Source organism: Canis aureus, chromosome 34 (assembly GCF_053574225.1).
Source record: "Canis aureus isolate CA01 chromosome 34, VMU_Caureus_v.1.0, whole genome shotgun sequence".
NCBI classification, from domain to species: domain Eukaryota; kingdom Metazoa; phylum Chordata; class Mammalia; order Carnivora; family Canidae; genus Canis; species Canis aureus.
In genome coordinates this window covers 22892031-22908793 of record NC_135644.1, presented here as the reverse complement: position 1 = coordinate 22908793, position 16763 = coordinate 22892031, and the positions used below count along the sequence as shown (strand labels likewise).

At 35.0% G+C, this 16763-nt stretch overlaps 1 protein-coding gene and 1 long non-coding RNA gene across 4 annotated transcripts in view; one reads left to right on the top strand and one right to left on the bottom strand.

Moving 5' to 3' along the window:
* KCNH7 (potassium voltage-gated channel subfamily H member 7) overlaps window positions 1–16763 on the bottom strand; it is a 480585-nt gene that overhangs the window by 196241 nt on the left and 267581 nt on the right. The window lies entirely within an intron of this gene.
* The window catches only part of LOC144304757 (uncharacterized), a 74155-nt gene continuing 57543 nt past the window's right edge, over window positions 152–16763 (top strand). For both annotated transcript variants that reach the window (XR_013371720.1, XR_013371719.1), the window contains exon 1: window positions 152–295. This is a non-coding gene — a long non-coding RNA (uncharacterized LOC144304757). The remainder of the gene's footprint in view (window positions 296–16763) is intronic.

The following is a 16763-nucleotide window of genomic DNA, read 5'->3' as shown; positions in this document are numbered from 1 at the left end:
GTGTTCTCAAAATGCAAAAAAAGTAAATGGCAAATTGCATTGCTACAAAATTTATGAAGCAGGAACCAACTTTTTTCTCTGCGACTGGAAGTTTACATTTCTGAAGCATTTCTGGGCTATTTCAAAGTTTCCTGTGACTATAAGACTCTGGTCTTAGAGAGACCTGTGCTGACAAGCTCTTTTTACCTTTCAGGAAGTAGCTAACCTATAACCACCGCATCAGAACAGGAGCAAGAGTAGCACAGCATTCTGGCTTTGAGAAGATTCAGGGAGAGGAGAGACCAGAGGCTGAAAGGTAAGAGCCCACTTATCCTTGGTGGGGACAGCTGGGAGTCTGCATGTACCTGGGAGCCCGGCAACCAGAATTAAACAGAGGACAGAGGGACAGAAAAGAACATGTCACGTCCTAGCTCTGACTGTTTAACCTTTATGTATAAAAAGGAGACCTGCTGCACTCAAGGTTAAAAGTGTTATGCCTTTGAACTAGTGAAACTGGTTGAGCATGTAAAAGAATTGGATCGTTTTTGGAATATACGGTGTCCATGCCTAAGATCATACTTCCAACACCGAAACTGAAGAAAAACCAGATAAAACCAATATGCTCTCATGAGCTATCTGTTCAAAATTTAAAAAAAATAATTTTATTTCTAAATACTTGGGATTTAAAAATATTGCAGAGTTACAGGAGATTAAAGGGGTAGTAACCAGACTCTTTAAAAGGTGACTCCAGACAATGGCTCATCCCATGATTCACCCTTCTTGAAATAACTAAGTATGAGGGCATTTTTTCCAGGATGTTAGTCTCTGCAAGGGTGTTAGCTGTTGAAATGGAATGATTCTCATACCAAACCAGGGAAGTCAGCTAGTTTCATACTTAAAATATAGAATTGAAATAGTTGTTTTTATAATCTGGAGAAATCCTTCCCATTTGACTGTTTTATAATCTGGAAAAGTCCTTCCCAGTGACTGTTGGATTTTTTTATTTTTTTATTTTTTTTTAAATTTTTTGACTGTTGGATTTTAACATAATTTTTGCTCAGTAGTGGATTTTTCTCAGATCTGTAATTTTTATTTATAGTCTAGAAAGACCACAACTAGAAATCTAATTTATATTGAAAATTCATGACATAGAACATGTACATCTTTCCCTTTTCTTTTTCCTGTAGGCACTTTATTTTCATTTATTTATATTTTTGCTGTGGCTCTTGCTTTTACTATGAAGTAATGGTAATAGTTATTTTTGTTGAAAAGAATCAACATCTTGTTTTCTTTATTTTTTTTTTATCTTGTTTTCTTTAAAGCAACTTTTTATTCGTCTGTAAAAATGAAAACTTTGCTTTTGTCATGCGATATAAAAATTTTAATCAAGACCTTAATTAAAATTTATTATTGGTTTACAATGTGGAACATTTTATTGAAATATTGCTTGTATATAATTAAAAAGCTGAGTAATTGAGACAGGCTTTAGTTGTAAGGTTATGGGTTTGGCAGCGTAACACATAGGTCCTTCTACGTATACTTTTCCTGCTTTATGAACACTGCATATCTCTTACATGGAGATTGGGTGTCCTGTGTAGTGTTCTGCATTGGCTGAGCAGAGGCTTTGGGATGAGTTCAGTTTTCTGCAGTTTAGGCAAAGGATGAGTGAGTGGAGGTTTAGCTACCCAAGGAAAAAGTTGGTCCTTAGCTCAGCTGTTGGAACTTGGGAAGCAACCCCTTCTCTCTCTGAGCCTTTCCCACTTAGCTTGGGCTTTAAGGAAGCTCAGAGTGTTGTCAGGTGGTCAGAGAAGGGTAGCCTTTGCCAAAGAGAAGCAGCTTGCTTAGGAATCTCAAATGTAATGGGATCTTGCAAACTGGCTTGTCAACGTTTATGTTCCTTTATTTGTCTTGCCCATGTTGCAAGTTCGTGTGTGGTCCCTTCACAAAGTCTGATTTAAATGTTCTAACATGAATTCAGCTTTTCTACAATCCATCTTCAAGTTGAGTATCCACACTCATACCATATAGCCTGGTATGACCACGGCAGTAGGGAATAATGCTTGTCCTTATGGAGATCCTACAGCTACTGCTAACATTTAAGGATAAGGGTAGCGTTTGGTCATTCTTCAAACTGTCACTTGTCTGATTCAGAAACACAAGGTCACTTTCCATAGGGTAACTATTTTCGACACTTGTAATTTAAGTGACCGCCACTAAATCAAAGATGGCATATTCAGTGAGTTTAAATGTGCAGTAATAAGCATTTCCCAGGCAGGGACAACTGCCAAGGGTTTGAGTTAGATCTCTGCAGCATAGTATCTGAGGAAACTTGCTTTCTTCATCTGAGAACTTGGCTAATACTAAGTCCCTTGTGGGTGGTGCTCAGCGTAGAATCATATAATGACTAACTTTCTGAAGGTGCTGAATATATAAACTGTACTATTTGATAAGCAGCAATTGATAAGAGTTCTAAGGTATGTGGGCTTTTACATGTGAATTACTCCATTTTGTACCCTATTTCCTGATTAACACAATATGGAAATTTGTGTGTGCATGTGCACACACACACACACACACACACACCCTACTTCAGAGCTGGTTTTATTTGCATGGCCTACAACACCATTATGCTTTTTCTAGCTAGTAGTATATCTAGGAAGAAATCTATCGAAGAACGGCCTTGCAACAATTCATGACTTTTTGTGTTATCCTTGAATTTCCAGATTTAACTGATTACTTACTATTCTTTAAAAAAAATGAAGTGAGTTATTGAGTTCAAAGTTTATATAGCCAGGCTGAAAAAATGAACCCAGCATGTTGACTGTTGGATGAAAGCATATAATTAGAGTTTTGCAAATAAGATCGTTTTCAATAGTACAAAGTGAGTTCATGGCATTGTCTCTTCATGGTTATAGACAGTTGTCTGAAACTGATATTCTGTCAATTTCCAAAAAACAAACAAACAAAACAAACAAAAACAAAACAAAACAAAAACAAAAAACCCATTCCTAGATCTCTTTTCCCTTTATCATTCTCTTATGTGTGGCATTTACAATGATTTATTATGGGATTATTTAAGACATATTTTTTCAATAAAACTCATAGCTAATTCTTTATCAGAGGCATAAAATTTATCTAAAATTTAAGTTTTCATTGGGCATTCATTCTCTAATAGTAATAAGCTAGTGAAATTCAAAATTATTCTTCCCAAACTTAAAACATATATATTTTTCTTTTCTGTATCCTCCCCACATATAATTCATTTTTAAACCTTTATTACCACATATATGCTGCTTCCTTGATCCTGTTTTAGCATCTACATTTCTACCTTTACTTCTTTTTTTTTAAATCTCTCATTCCATAATCTCCATGTGACGTGGTGTGACATTTTTTTCAACCTAATTTACAGCCGTGAACCAGAGTTTAAATGACATGACCAAGGATGAGGAATATGGCAGAAATTTCACAGGTACTAAGTCCCAGTTAAAAGTATTAGCATGGACCTTGAAAGTGTTATATTTGCAGAATTCTTCTCAATGAATTTTCTTAGCTCTGCCAACATAAAGCAAGCCATGTACCCCGAGGAAATTGAGGTCCAGAGAGGTGAAAGAGAATTCACTAAACCCTAAAATTGCTCTACATTTCATCTGTTCTGCTTTTCTTTCTTAGAAAATCTTGGGAAGAACTCTTGTGGTAAATTTAAAGAGACATTTATACAGCTTATTTCCCTTATTATTTTTATGAGTGACCTTGACCACTAATTCTTTATAACATTAAGGATGAGAAGGATTATTGGTTTAGGATTACGGAAGTACAACACAATATTTTTGCATCTGTAAAATTACAACATGATTGTACTTCTGAGGTAGATCCCCATTCTGTTCATTTTTAGCTCCCTTAGATCAATATATCTTCTACTGCACCAAACTTTTTGTCCCATATTTCATAAACTTAGAAAACTCATCATAGCTTCCTATAGTTTCTTCAAACCCCACCTGGTTAAAATAAGTTTAGTATTAAGTTAGACATGTGATTTGGAGCCATTTTTTATTTCTGAAGGCTAATTCAGCTCAGCGATGGATTAGTGATGGCATATCCCCTTAACCTCCAAAGTAATTTGTTTTTATGTTCTCAGCCTGGAATCATGCCCTCACTATTAATATTTCATACCAATAAGTAAGGGCTTCAATATGCCCATCTGCCAGGCTGGCATAATGCCTGCTATCCATATCTAAATATTGCCCCTAGGAATGAGTAATGATTTTCAGCCTCCTTCAGTTGCCATGGTATTTTTTTCCCTACACAATGCTTAGACTAGAGTAACATATTTCTTTCTTGATCATCACTTGTTTAAGTAACATGTGCAAATAAATTACTTTGTTTGAAAAAGACCAAAAAACTCACAAGCTGTAGGAAATATTTCCATTGACATAAGTTAGACAACATACATAGGCTATTTAAATCGATTTTCATTATTTAGTATATCTCCCCACTAGGATAAAATACGTTTTACATATAAATGTTGGGAAAAATTAGTAGCATACAAAGCCATCTTGATAAGAAGTACTAAAGGATGACAATTTCTACTGAATGGCAAAAATAAGATGGAAAGGGAAAAGTCAGTGTTATGTTGCTGTATGAGATCTCAACATATCCCATTAAGTACCCTTGTGGAATGATCGTTTAGTTATCCTAATAGTATACAGTGGAGACTTCCATGACTTTAAAACACATACTAGGACATTGCAAAATTGGAAGACAGTGGTTGGTCTCCCAAGATCATTATAAGGGATGTGAAACTGGATTTGTAAAATTTCATCATCTGAAGAGTTTTTGTGTTATCTTTTAAGTTTGGGAACAGGAGAGTGGTTTGGAATGTACTGACATCAGATTAAAGTATTAGCTTCTTTATTCTGAGGTACGTGACCTTGGCCAAATTACTGAGCCTTTTGTAACTTTGTTTTCTCATTTATAAAGCATGGGGTAATAAAGGTTTTTATGGGGATAAATAGAATAATGGTTATAAAAGTGTTAAGTATTAAACAATAAATATTAGCTTATCATTTATTTCTTTAAGACATTTACAAGTCATTTTCATTTTTCTGGGAACCATGCCCTGCCATGTTAATGCTCAGAGTGGAGACCTGAAAGTCTTTGAAAGAACTCAACCCAAGAGGTCACTGCCTTCTGGGGAGTCCACTAGCACCAACCCTTTCCTCTGAAACAAGCACCTTTTGTTTGTCATTCTGTGTTCTTCCTTTCCATCATATTTCATGGAGTTCACCAATCTCATAGTTAGGACACTTACCTGGGTTTAATGTCTTTTCTAAATCAATTTTTGTATAAAGCATGCTTACTTTGTTCTAGACCAATTTTATTTAGGCGGATTATAATATTTGGAGACTTGCAAGTGCTCAATAAAGGCTTCATCATCATTTGCAGTCCATTTATTTATAACAAGATTAGAATGAGGCTTCCTTGCAAACTCAGTTACATATGGCTACCCTATTGACACAAACTACCTGCCTAAATTGAAGTGGTTGGCTTAAAAAGATGATCATTAAGCACAAGGAAGAAAAGATAATTTACCACCTTATGTAAACAACATTAATTCATTATTCATTTAAGCAGACACTTATTAAGTGTCAAATAAAGACCAGTTACTTGGCTTGAAACTGCAAAGACCAATAAGGCAGAGTAATTGCCTTTGTGAGGCTTTCATTCTGGTGAGCAAAGGTGAGGGTAGGGGAGAGATCAACTCTATACACACCAAAGTGCAGTATTTTTGTTTCAGCAGCTCTAAGAGAATTATGTACTGAACACAAGGATACCCAAAGGGAAAGTGAAACAATTCTACTGGGTAGGCAAGTATCAGAAGTTCCATTATTTTCCACGTAACCTTTGGGGAACCTAGTTCCAAAAGATGAGCAGGATTGAACAGTTGAATGAGGATGCAAGGATTCAGGCATTTGAAACATATAACTTATTGATGAAAGGTATAGCTTATCAATGGTATAATTTTTAACTGAACAAAGGCAGAATCATTATTATACCTGTATACGGCATGAACTCAATATATACAAGAAAATAAAGTAACTGGCCATCCCTTTGGAGGAAAATGATAATTATAAAATATCACTTTAGCTAGATATGATAATTCCACAATAACTCTTTAATACTCTGCAGTCAAAATAATCTTTTTCTAATAAAATCAGAATTTACAAAGCTTTAGTGACAACTGAGAAATCAAATCTCCTTTCAGCCTTCCTTTCTTTTTTTAAAAAAATGTTTTATGTATTTATTTGAGAGAAAGAGACAGAGAGAGAGAGCTCAAGCAGGAGGGAGAGGCAGAGGGAGAAGCAGGCTCTCCCCTGAATAGAGAGCCCTATGTGGGGCTCAATCCCAGGGCCCTGGGGTCATGACCTGAGCTGAAGGCAGATGTTTAACTGCCTGAGCCACTCAGGTGCCCCTCAGCTCTGCTTTCTTCTTTCCATCCTTTCTGAATAATTCAGTCCCTAAACCATTAGGTGGGGCTAAGCAAAGTAGGCATCCATGTGAAACTGGAGGTTGGAGCTGAATAAAAGTGAGAATGGTAGGCGTTACTGCTGTCACACATGCTATCTGTCTGAACCCTCCAAGAAGGCAAGTCTTTTCTTCAGGCTTTCTCCCCAACTTTCTACCCATAGCAAAAAAAGGCTTAAGTGGAGCATCCATATGATCATGATAGAAAATACATATATAAATATATACTGTAAGTTTTATCTATCTATCATCTATCTATCTATCTATCTATCTATCATCTATCATCTATCTATCATCTATCATATATCTATCATCTGTCTATCTTCTATCATCTATCATCTATGTATCTATCATCTATCCATCATCCATCATCTATCTTCCTAAAAGGGTTCAAAGTATACTTATTTCTATTTTTTAAGATTTTATTTATTTATCTGAGAGAGAATACAGACATGAGTAGGGTGGGGAAGAGCAGAGGAAAAGGGAGATGCAGACTCCTTGCTGAGCAGGAAGCCAGACACGGGTTCCATCCCAGAACCCTGGAACCATGAGCTGAGCTGAAGGCAGGCATTTAACTGCCCCTACTTATACCTATTTCATTTAAAATTTTATCTATTCTTTTTTTTAATCATTATCTGTTATCTATTTGCTTATTTGTTCAATCCCAGTATACATGTATAGTGGTATAAAATTGTTAACCTGTACTTCCACGGGAAACAACTTTTTAAACTGTAGTACAGTGCGTATGTATCATTCCTTTACTCTACTCCTTATAGTTTCTACTACTTTCTTAAGTTATTTAGGTAATTTTTAGTCCCATTCCCTTCAATGAAGTTAGGTCAAGCATCTGTAATGCAAATTTTTTTCATATTTTTATTTTTAATATTTGTGAGCCTTTTTTTCCCCGATTCCACATATAAGAGAGATCAGACAGTATTTGACTTTCTTTGCCTGACTTATTTTACTTAGCATAATGCCCATGTTGTCATAAATAGAAAGACTTCATTCTTTTTTATGGCTGAATAATATTCCGTTACCTATATATTCCACAATTTCTTTATTCATTCATCTATTAATGGACACTTAGCTTATTTGCCTGTTCCATATTGTAAATAATGCTGCTGAACATGACATGCATATATCTTTTGATGTTAGTGACTTCATTTTCTTTGAGTAAATACACAGAAGTGGAATTACTAGATTATATGGTAACTCTATTTTTAATTTTTTGAGGAATTTCCCTGCCATTCTCCATAGTGGCTGCACCAATTAACATTCTAGCCAACAGTGCATGCATAAGAGTTCACTTTTCTCCACATCCCATCAACATTTGTGATTTCCTGTCTTTTTGATAATAGCCATTCTGGCATGTGTAGGTGATATCTCAATGTGGCTCTGATTTGCATCTCTCTGATGATCAATGATGGGAAGCATCTTTTTATGTACTTGTTAGTCATATATAAAAAAAATTCTATTCTGATCTTCTTCTTATTTTAATTGGATTATTTGTTTCTTCATTGTTGAGTTGTAGGAGTTTTTTTATACTGTCAGATATATGATTTGCAAATATTTTCTCCCATTTGCAGAATGACTTTTCATTTTGTTGATGATTTCCTTTGCTGTTCAGAAGCTTTTTAGTATAATGTAATCCCACTTATGTATTTTTACTTTTGTTGCTTTTGCTTTTGATATCATATTTAAAAATTATCACCAAGAACTATGCCAAGGAATCCACTGCCTGTTTTCTTCTAGAAGTTTTATGATTTCAGGTCTTACATTTAAGTTTTTAATGCATTTCAGTTAATTCATTTTGATTTAATTTTTGTATATGGTGTAAGATAGTGGTTGAATTTCATTCTTTGGCATGTGGCTCCCTAGTTTTCCCAGCACCATTTAGTGAAGAGACTGCCCTTTCCCCATTGTACGTTCTTGGCACCTTTGTTGTAAATTAATTGACCAGAGATGAGTGGGTTTATTCCTGAGCTTCTGCTCCATTGATCTATATGTCTGTTCTTACTCCATTATCGTTCTGTTTTAATTACTAGAGCTTTGTAATGTAGTTTGACATCAGAGACCAAGATGCCTCCAACTTCGTTCTTTCTCAAGATGGCTTTGGCTAGTCAGGGTATTTTGTGGTGCTATACAGATTTTAGGATTATTTGCTCTATATCTTTGAAAAATGTTGTGGAAATTCTGATAGGGGTTCCACTGAATTTGTAGATTGATTTGCAGATTAATGACATTTTAACAATACTGAATCTTTCAATCCATGAGCATGGAATATCTTTCCATTTGCTGTGTCTTCAGTTTCCTTCATTAATGTCTTCTAGTTTGCAATATATACCTCTTTCATCTCCTTAGTTAAATTTATTCCTGATATTTATTCTTTTGGTGCAATTATAAATGGAATTGTTATCTTTATTTCTATTTCTGATGGTTTATTAGTGTATATGCAAAATATCTTTGTGTACTGATTTTGTATAGGCAACTTGATTGAATTTATTTGTGTCAGTAGTTTTTTGATAGAGTTTTTACGATTTTCTATATATATCATGTTATCTGCAAATAGTAACAGTTTTACTTCTTCATTTCTAAGTAGGATGCCTTTATTTCTTTTTCTTGACTAATTGCTCTGGCTGGGACTTCCATTACTATGCTGAATAGGAGTCCTGAGAGTGAACATCCTTGTCTCTTTTCGGTTCTTAGAGTAAAGGCTTTTGGCTTTTCACCATTAAGTATGATGTTAGCTTTGGGCTTGTCATATATGGCTTTTATTTTGTTGAGGTACGTACCATCTATAGCCACTTTGTTGAAAGCTTTTTATCATAGATGGGTGTTGGATTTTGTCAACTGCTTTTTCTGCATCTATTGAGATGATTTTTACTCTTCATTTTGTAAATATGGTGTATCACATTGATTGATTTATGGATGTTGAGCCATCCTCTCATTCCTAAAATCATGGTATATGATATTTTTAATATATTCTTGAATTCTGTTTGTTAATATTTTGCTAAGGATTTTTGTATACCTATGTTCATTAGAGATATTGGCCTACAATTCTCTTTTCCTGTGGTATCCTCATTGGTTTGGTGTGAAGAGAGTACTGGCCTCATAAAATGAGTTTGGAAGAGTTCCCACTTCAATTTTTTTTGGAAGAGTTTGAGGATTGGTATTAGATCTCCTTTGAATGTTTGGAAGAATTCACCAGTGAAACCACCTGATTCTAGATTTTTTTGTTGTTTTTGGGAGTTTTTTGATTACTGATTCAATTTCCTTAATAGTAATTATAATGTTCAGATTTTCTATTTCTTCTTGATTCAGTTGTGGAATATTATGTTTCTAGGAATTTGCCCATTTCTTTTAAGTTGCCCAATTTGTTGGTGTATAATTGTTTATAGTAGTCTCTTTGAATCTTTGTATTTCTGTGGTATCAGTTGTAACATCTGGTCTTTCATTTCTGATTTCATTTATTTGAACCTTCTCTTTTTTCTTCATGGCTCTAGCTGAAAGTTACTTTCGTTTATTTTTTCAACCAACCAGCTCTTATTTTCATTGACCTTCTCTATTGTCTTTTTAGTTTCTATTTCATTTACTTCTACTCTAATCTTTGTTATTTCCTTCCTTCTACTAACTTTGGGCTCTAATTGTTCTTTTTCTAATTCCTTAAGGTGTAAAGTTAGGTTGTTTCTTTGAAATTTTTCTTGTTTCTTGAGGTTGGTATCTATTGCTATGAACTTCCTTCTTAGAACTGCTTTTGCTGCATCCCACAAATTTTGCCAAGTCCTATTTCCATTTTTGTTTTTTCAAGGTAGTTTTTTGAATTTTTCTTTTGGTTTCTTCTTTGAACCACTGGTTTTTGTTGTTGTTGTTTTTGTTTTCGTTTTGTTTTGTTTTTGTTTTTTAGTAGCATGTTGTTTATCCTCTGTATATTTGTGAATTTTCTAGTTTTCTTCAGGTAACTATTTTCTAGCTTTGTGGTGAGAAAAAATGCTTGATATTTCAATCCTCTTAAATTTATTAAGACTGATTTTATGACTTAACATATGATCTATCCTGGAAAACATTCGGGTGAACTTGAGAGAATGTGTATTCTGTTGGTTTTGGACGGAATGTTCTGTACCTATGTGTTAAATCCTCAGCTGGCCTAATTTGTCATTTAAGGCCAATGTTTCCTCATTGATTTTCTGTCTTGATGATTATCCATTGATGTAATCCAGCTTTCTCTGGTTTCCATTTGCAAGGAATATCTATTTCCATCCTTCACTTTTGGGCTGTGTCTTTGCATCTAAAGTGTGTCTTTTGTAGGCAGCATATAGATAGGTCTTGTTGTTGTTGTTGTTGTTTTTTAATCTATTCACAGCTACTTTGTCTTTTGATTGGAGAATTTAGCCATTTATTTTTTAAGTAAATATTGATAGATGTGTACTTATTGCTATTTTGTTAAATGCTTACTTGCTATTTTTGAAGTTCCTGTGAATCCATTTATTTTTCTCTTGCTCTCTGGTCTATTCATTTATTGTTCTCTTGCTCTCTAGCATTGTGGTTTGATGATTTCCTTTAATGGTATAGTTTATTCTTTTCTCTTTATCTTTTGTGTATTTGCTATAGGTTTTTGTTCTGTGGTAACCATAAGGTTTACATGTAACAACTTATTTCTATAAGTCTATTTTAAGTTGATAACAATTTAAGTTTGGTCCCATCCTAAAGCTCAACATTTTCATTCTCACCTCATTTTATGTTTTTGATGTCATGTTTTATTTGATTTGGATAAGAAATATACATATATGAAACAATGAGTCATTATTCTAAAACTTTTAAGTTGTTAAATTAAACATTTTATATAATTGCCATTTCTAGTTAGGTAAGTAACAGAAATAGTACAACAAAGCAAAGGTTATTGGGTTGCATGATGAACAGATTCAATGTTTTAGGTATTCTGTGGATCAAAGAATGAAGTTAGAGCTTAGGTAGAGTAGAAATACAAAGAAAATCTAAAGCTATATGAGAAATATGTAAAAGAAAGGATTCTAGTGAGAAGGTAGTGAAAGAAATATAATTTTAAAGGGATTTAAAAAGATTATTGTAAAGAGAATCAAATGTAAATGGAGCTCAAATAGCATTAAAGATGCTTATCTTTTTAAAAATAAAATATCTTTTTTGGCTTCTTAATATATCTTTATAGTTTTCCTCAGATATGGTATATGGAATAAATACAGCTATAATTTAAAAATAAGTCATTACTTAACGTTCTCAAATAATTTCAAGAAAATACAAATAACAGCCTAAAAATTTTCAAATTAGATCTCATTATACACTGAAACTAATCCCTTCAAGAAATGCTGTGAAATGGTAAGGGGGAAATTACATAAATTAAGTATCTTAAGTGGTATCGTACAGAAAGGTCAAAGGGTTATTTTAATGGAGGATAGAGGAATTCTGACATCCAGCCATGACCCGGTGAGAGATCCTCATGGGTAGGAATAATAGCTCCTTCCTCTTTATTGGATCAATATGTAGTCCCCCGGTGTTTGAAAAAGAAGAGCTAAATAAACATTCCCTGAAGAAATGCATACCAGAATGAATGAAAGTTTCCATTTCATGAAGGCCCTGCTAATAAAGTAAATACAGGGACAACTCGGGTACAGAGATTTCGGCTGAAATACCTTAGAAAGTAGCAAAGCTACACAATTGCGTTGCTTGGGAATTTACCAAAATTTCATTTAATGACTATGGCCCCAGAATTGTTGGAAAATGTTTATTATTTTAATATATCTGTAAATGAGATTGTTTCCTTCAGCCCACTAACTAGATAAAATATTTCTGTTACTTTTTATTTATTTATTTTTGTCTGCCTTGTATAAATCTACATGAAGATTAGCAAAATTATTCTGCGTTCCACTTTGGAAGAATTTTTCAACATGTGATCATGCTCAATAGGATTACTTGACTGTTTTGTAGAAATATTGCTATCTATTTAATTGGCAGGCTGCTTCTATGTTTCAACTTTTTAAGGAAAATGCAGAGAGATATTTGTATCCTAGTTTAATACATATGCAAGTACATCGCTCTATATATTCACTGGGAACAAATGCCTGTGAAGATGGGTTGTTATATAAATTATGAATATGTTATAAAAAGAGCAGAATAAGCATATTTGTGAATCATAATTTTTCATTTATTCAAATTATCATCAAACTTCTCACTCTTAAGCAGCTAAATGCTTTTAAGAATTTGAAATTATTTTCAAATATTGGTATTTAATTATCTTCAATCACATAATTCACTGACTATCCATTGAACAAGTCTCAAGAGACAGTTGTATTTTTTTTATCTCTGTGACATATTTATATTTTTATTGGATATTACAAACTACATATGCTAAAGATTAATAAAAGCGAATGTTTAACACAATACAAATGTGGCTTCTTGAGAAAGCATGAGCTGAAGCTCCGACTTTTCATTAGTCATTCTTCAAATTGACAGAAGAGCCTGTCTCCAGTCATTATTTCAGGGCTTTCATGGTCTTTTTTTTTTTTAACTTTAGCATAGTCTTTTTTCTTTAAGTCTTAATTTCTTCTCTTTGTAAAGCAGAAATAGAGAAACAAAAATTCAATCATATACATGTTAGAGAATTGGCTTAATAGAACTGTAATGTTCCTTTATTATGGTTTCTTAATACAGTGGTATGAATGTGCTTCAAATACAAGCTATTTACTTATTAGATTGTAATGACTTTCAGAAGCTACTGAAGGCAAAGTACTTTTTATTTTTTTTGTTTTTCATTTAAGCCTTTATGTTCAGTGTATGAACGCCATGTGAACTGTCTAGAAGAAAAACCCCTGGATACTTAAGTGGTACTTATCCCTTAGAGTTTGGGAAGAGACATGTAGAAAGATAGAGCCAGAATGAACCTGTAGACTCATCTTGCCAGTGTGCACGTGACGAAAACCAATCTGGGTGGTGGCTGAGATACTGCAACCAGGGCCGGAACGTCCATGACCTGAAGCCTGCCCTCTGGAGACTAACTTCCAAGTTCTTTCCTCTGGAGGGTATCCTTAGGTTTGGTTTATGTAAGTAAAACATCAACTCTTGTTTCTTCTCATGATCAAATACTTTTCCAGGTAGGATGCTAAATGCTCAGGTATCTGAGAATGGTAAATCATGTATGAGCCGTCCTTGGCACGCAATATCAAACCTCAGTGGAAGTGTTGGGCATTTGAAGCTTTCACTTCCTGGATTTTTCAGTTACTGGCAAAATGTAGTGCTCATACCGTCACTGCCTCTGCACAGTCCCGCCCAGCCTCCTCCTCTCCAGCTAAGTCACTTGGCAGGCAGGCTTAGTCCAGGATCCAGAGCTGGGAATCTGACCGTGCGTGGGAGGCTTTTGAGCATGTAAAGCCTTCTATTTGGGGACAGAGGATCAAATCACACCTGCTGCTAGTTTGCTCCTGACCTTGAAGATCAGTAGGATGACTGGCTTTGTGCCTTATTCCTCAACTCTGGCTCCCTTCCATTACTCTACTCTTGCTTTCTTGTCTGAATCCCAGCCTTCGTAACTTGCTTTGGTCTCTTCTCTGCTAGATAGTCCCCCATGGGGAAATTCTACTTCCATCTGTTATCTGGATCTCTGCTGTCTGTAGACAGATTTTCCCGTGACTGACTGCCCACCTGCCTGCCTGGAATTCCTGACCCTCTTAACCTCTGTTGGATCTCTCTTGCTTGGTGACATTCCGTACAGCCAGCTCTTGCCTAGGGCCATGCTTCCTGCACATTATAGTCATTTTGGGCCAGACTTTCTCCTAGCACCAGCAGCTACAGCTGGCACCCAAGGGACTGACTTTCCCAGGGAATAGATAAAATTTCAGGTTCTGGACACTAGTATCTCCCTTTTTTTTTCTGCATGTAATGACACTGACTACATCCCAGTAGCTTTTCCAAATGCTTTCTTTTGTCTTTTTTAAACAATAGCATTTATTTGTGAAACAATAAGGAGCATAATATTTTACCTTGGAACTAAGGAGATTATGCTTGTGGGAGCTGAACCATGAGAAATGATTATACAAAAATAAACACACACACACACACACACACACACACACACATACACACAAACTTTAAACCAGCCAAATCAGTACTTTGGTTTAAAAAAATCCCAAATCTAGCGCACAGAGATATTTTACAATGGGCCTTCCCAGTTAGCCAAAGAACTGTAAAATTAATTTAAAGCAAACAACTATGTTTGCAGTGCTGGAAGCATTATGAACAATCGTGCAGAAGCTGACTCATTTGCAGGAAATGGGGTTTCGCCATGCATTAACAACTTTGAGAACCACATAATTTGGGTTTGATTTTAAAACTGAACTCATCAGTTTTGAGGGAGGTCTGCATTTGGCAAAAGTGCATTTTTCTAATAGCAACGTCTTTTTTTTTTTCTGCCTAAAGAGATCAAATAACTGTTTTTTTTTTTTTTTTTTTCCTTTTCCCCTCTCATTTGATGTGAAGAATTTAAAGTCTCTCATGGAATTTTCCCTGTGACTTTATGAACAGTTAATCTGTTAAACTTTTTATTCTAACAATATTTGAGGCTAAGGATTAGGAAAGAGTTCTTGAGGGGAAAGGCAAGAAAAATTGGTGTTCTGTTAACTTCTTTGCAACTTGAGTTCTGGAAGTGTTCTGGCTTTCATTTTCTCATTCTGTGAAATTGTGGGCTTGGGGATAGGAGGGAGGAAGGAGATGAAATGTCTTCCAATTCTAACTTACCAAGATTTAGGGAGTCAGGGAAGTACTTGGAATGGAACCTATTCTTTAATGGAATCTGTTTCTTAGAGCAGCAAACAATCACTCTTCCATTTTATCTTTACCTAGTATTCCTGCAATTTCTGTTTTTATACTCCCTCACTTGAGACCACATGAAATTATATTAATATCTTTAATTCCATACATTGGGAAGAGAGTGGGGGCAGGGGGGACTTCACATTTTAAGGAAATTGAAGAAGTTGCAAAGTTCACTGCTCTGTCAACTCCTCTGGAAGCCTGTCTTGAATGGCAAAAAGAGTAGTGGATCTTGGGTCAAAGGCTTTGAGCTTTGGGTTTGGACCTAGCTTCCCTATTCATACAAGTTTTCCTGAAATTTTAGCCAAGGCACTTAACCCAATTTCAGTTACTTCTGTAAAACTGAGAGAATATAATTTGTTCCTTTTCTCATTGAGTTATACTAACTCAGATGAGAAAGAGTTCTAGGAAGAGTATTTAATAAACTGCAAAAGCTTATATCAACATAAAATATTTCATTATTTTTCCCACAGAGTGGAATCGCCTAATCCTCATTAAGGTAGCGCAATGTTACCTAAAAGACTTTTTTTAAAAACAATTTTCTGCAAGTTCCCTATTAAATAAATGAAAAAAAAAAAAAAACTACCTTCATGTATTTATATTACCAGTGTCAGGTTCTTTCCACATTGGCCTTGCTATTTCCATTTTGCAATTGAAGAGACAGAGCCTAACCACATTAAATCACCTGCCCAAGGTCATAGAGCTCCTAAGTGGCTGAGCTATGATTCCAAGTCTGCCTAATCTATGATTTTTCCACTAGGATGCCGTGCCCTTTGGTTCCAAGGAATATTGAGACAAGTATCTATGCTATAATACGTACCCACGGTAAATGTACCTGCAGTGATTTCGGCCATTTTCCACAAAGAGTGTTCTGATAGCATCTCTAAAGCATGACACTCATTGGATAGTCTCTTCTCCAGCTTTTCACTGATTTATTTGGTGCTGACTCAGATTATCCACCAGCACTAAGTGGAATCACGATTGAGAGAAGACCGGCACTAAAGGTAGAAGCATTTTTAGAAGGGTGGGCTAGATTTTCACAAAATTATCCAGAAGGGGAACATGGTTTTTACTCTCTTGCCTGGGGCCTAGTATGCACCCCTTCTCCCTTAAGGTCTTTCTTTCTTTTGAGAACTGATCCTCAAAAGGCATCTGTTTTTAATTTATTTATATCTTAGAAGGAAGAAATTCAGTTGTTAAGCAAACCTGCCCTGGGAATATTCATTACCTATAATTTGGACTGCAATAATTTGTCTCTGGATAGAAGAATTTCACAATCAAAGAAGTGGGAGAGACCTTTCAAGTGATATGTGTGTACTTGTGCGTGATTTTTGGAAAACAGTGGGCCCTTCAACAATAGCTGGGCGCTAGCAAAGGGAGAGAGATGAAAGTAACGTGCACTGAACAGTAACTTTTTTAGTAAAGGAGTA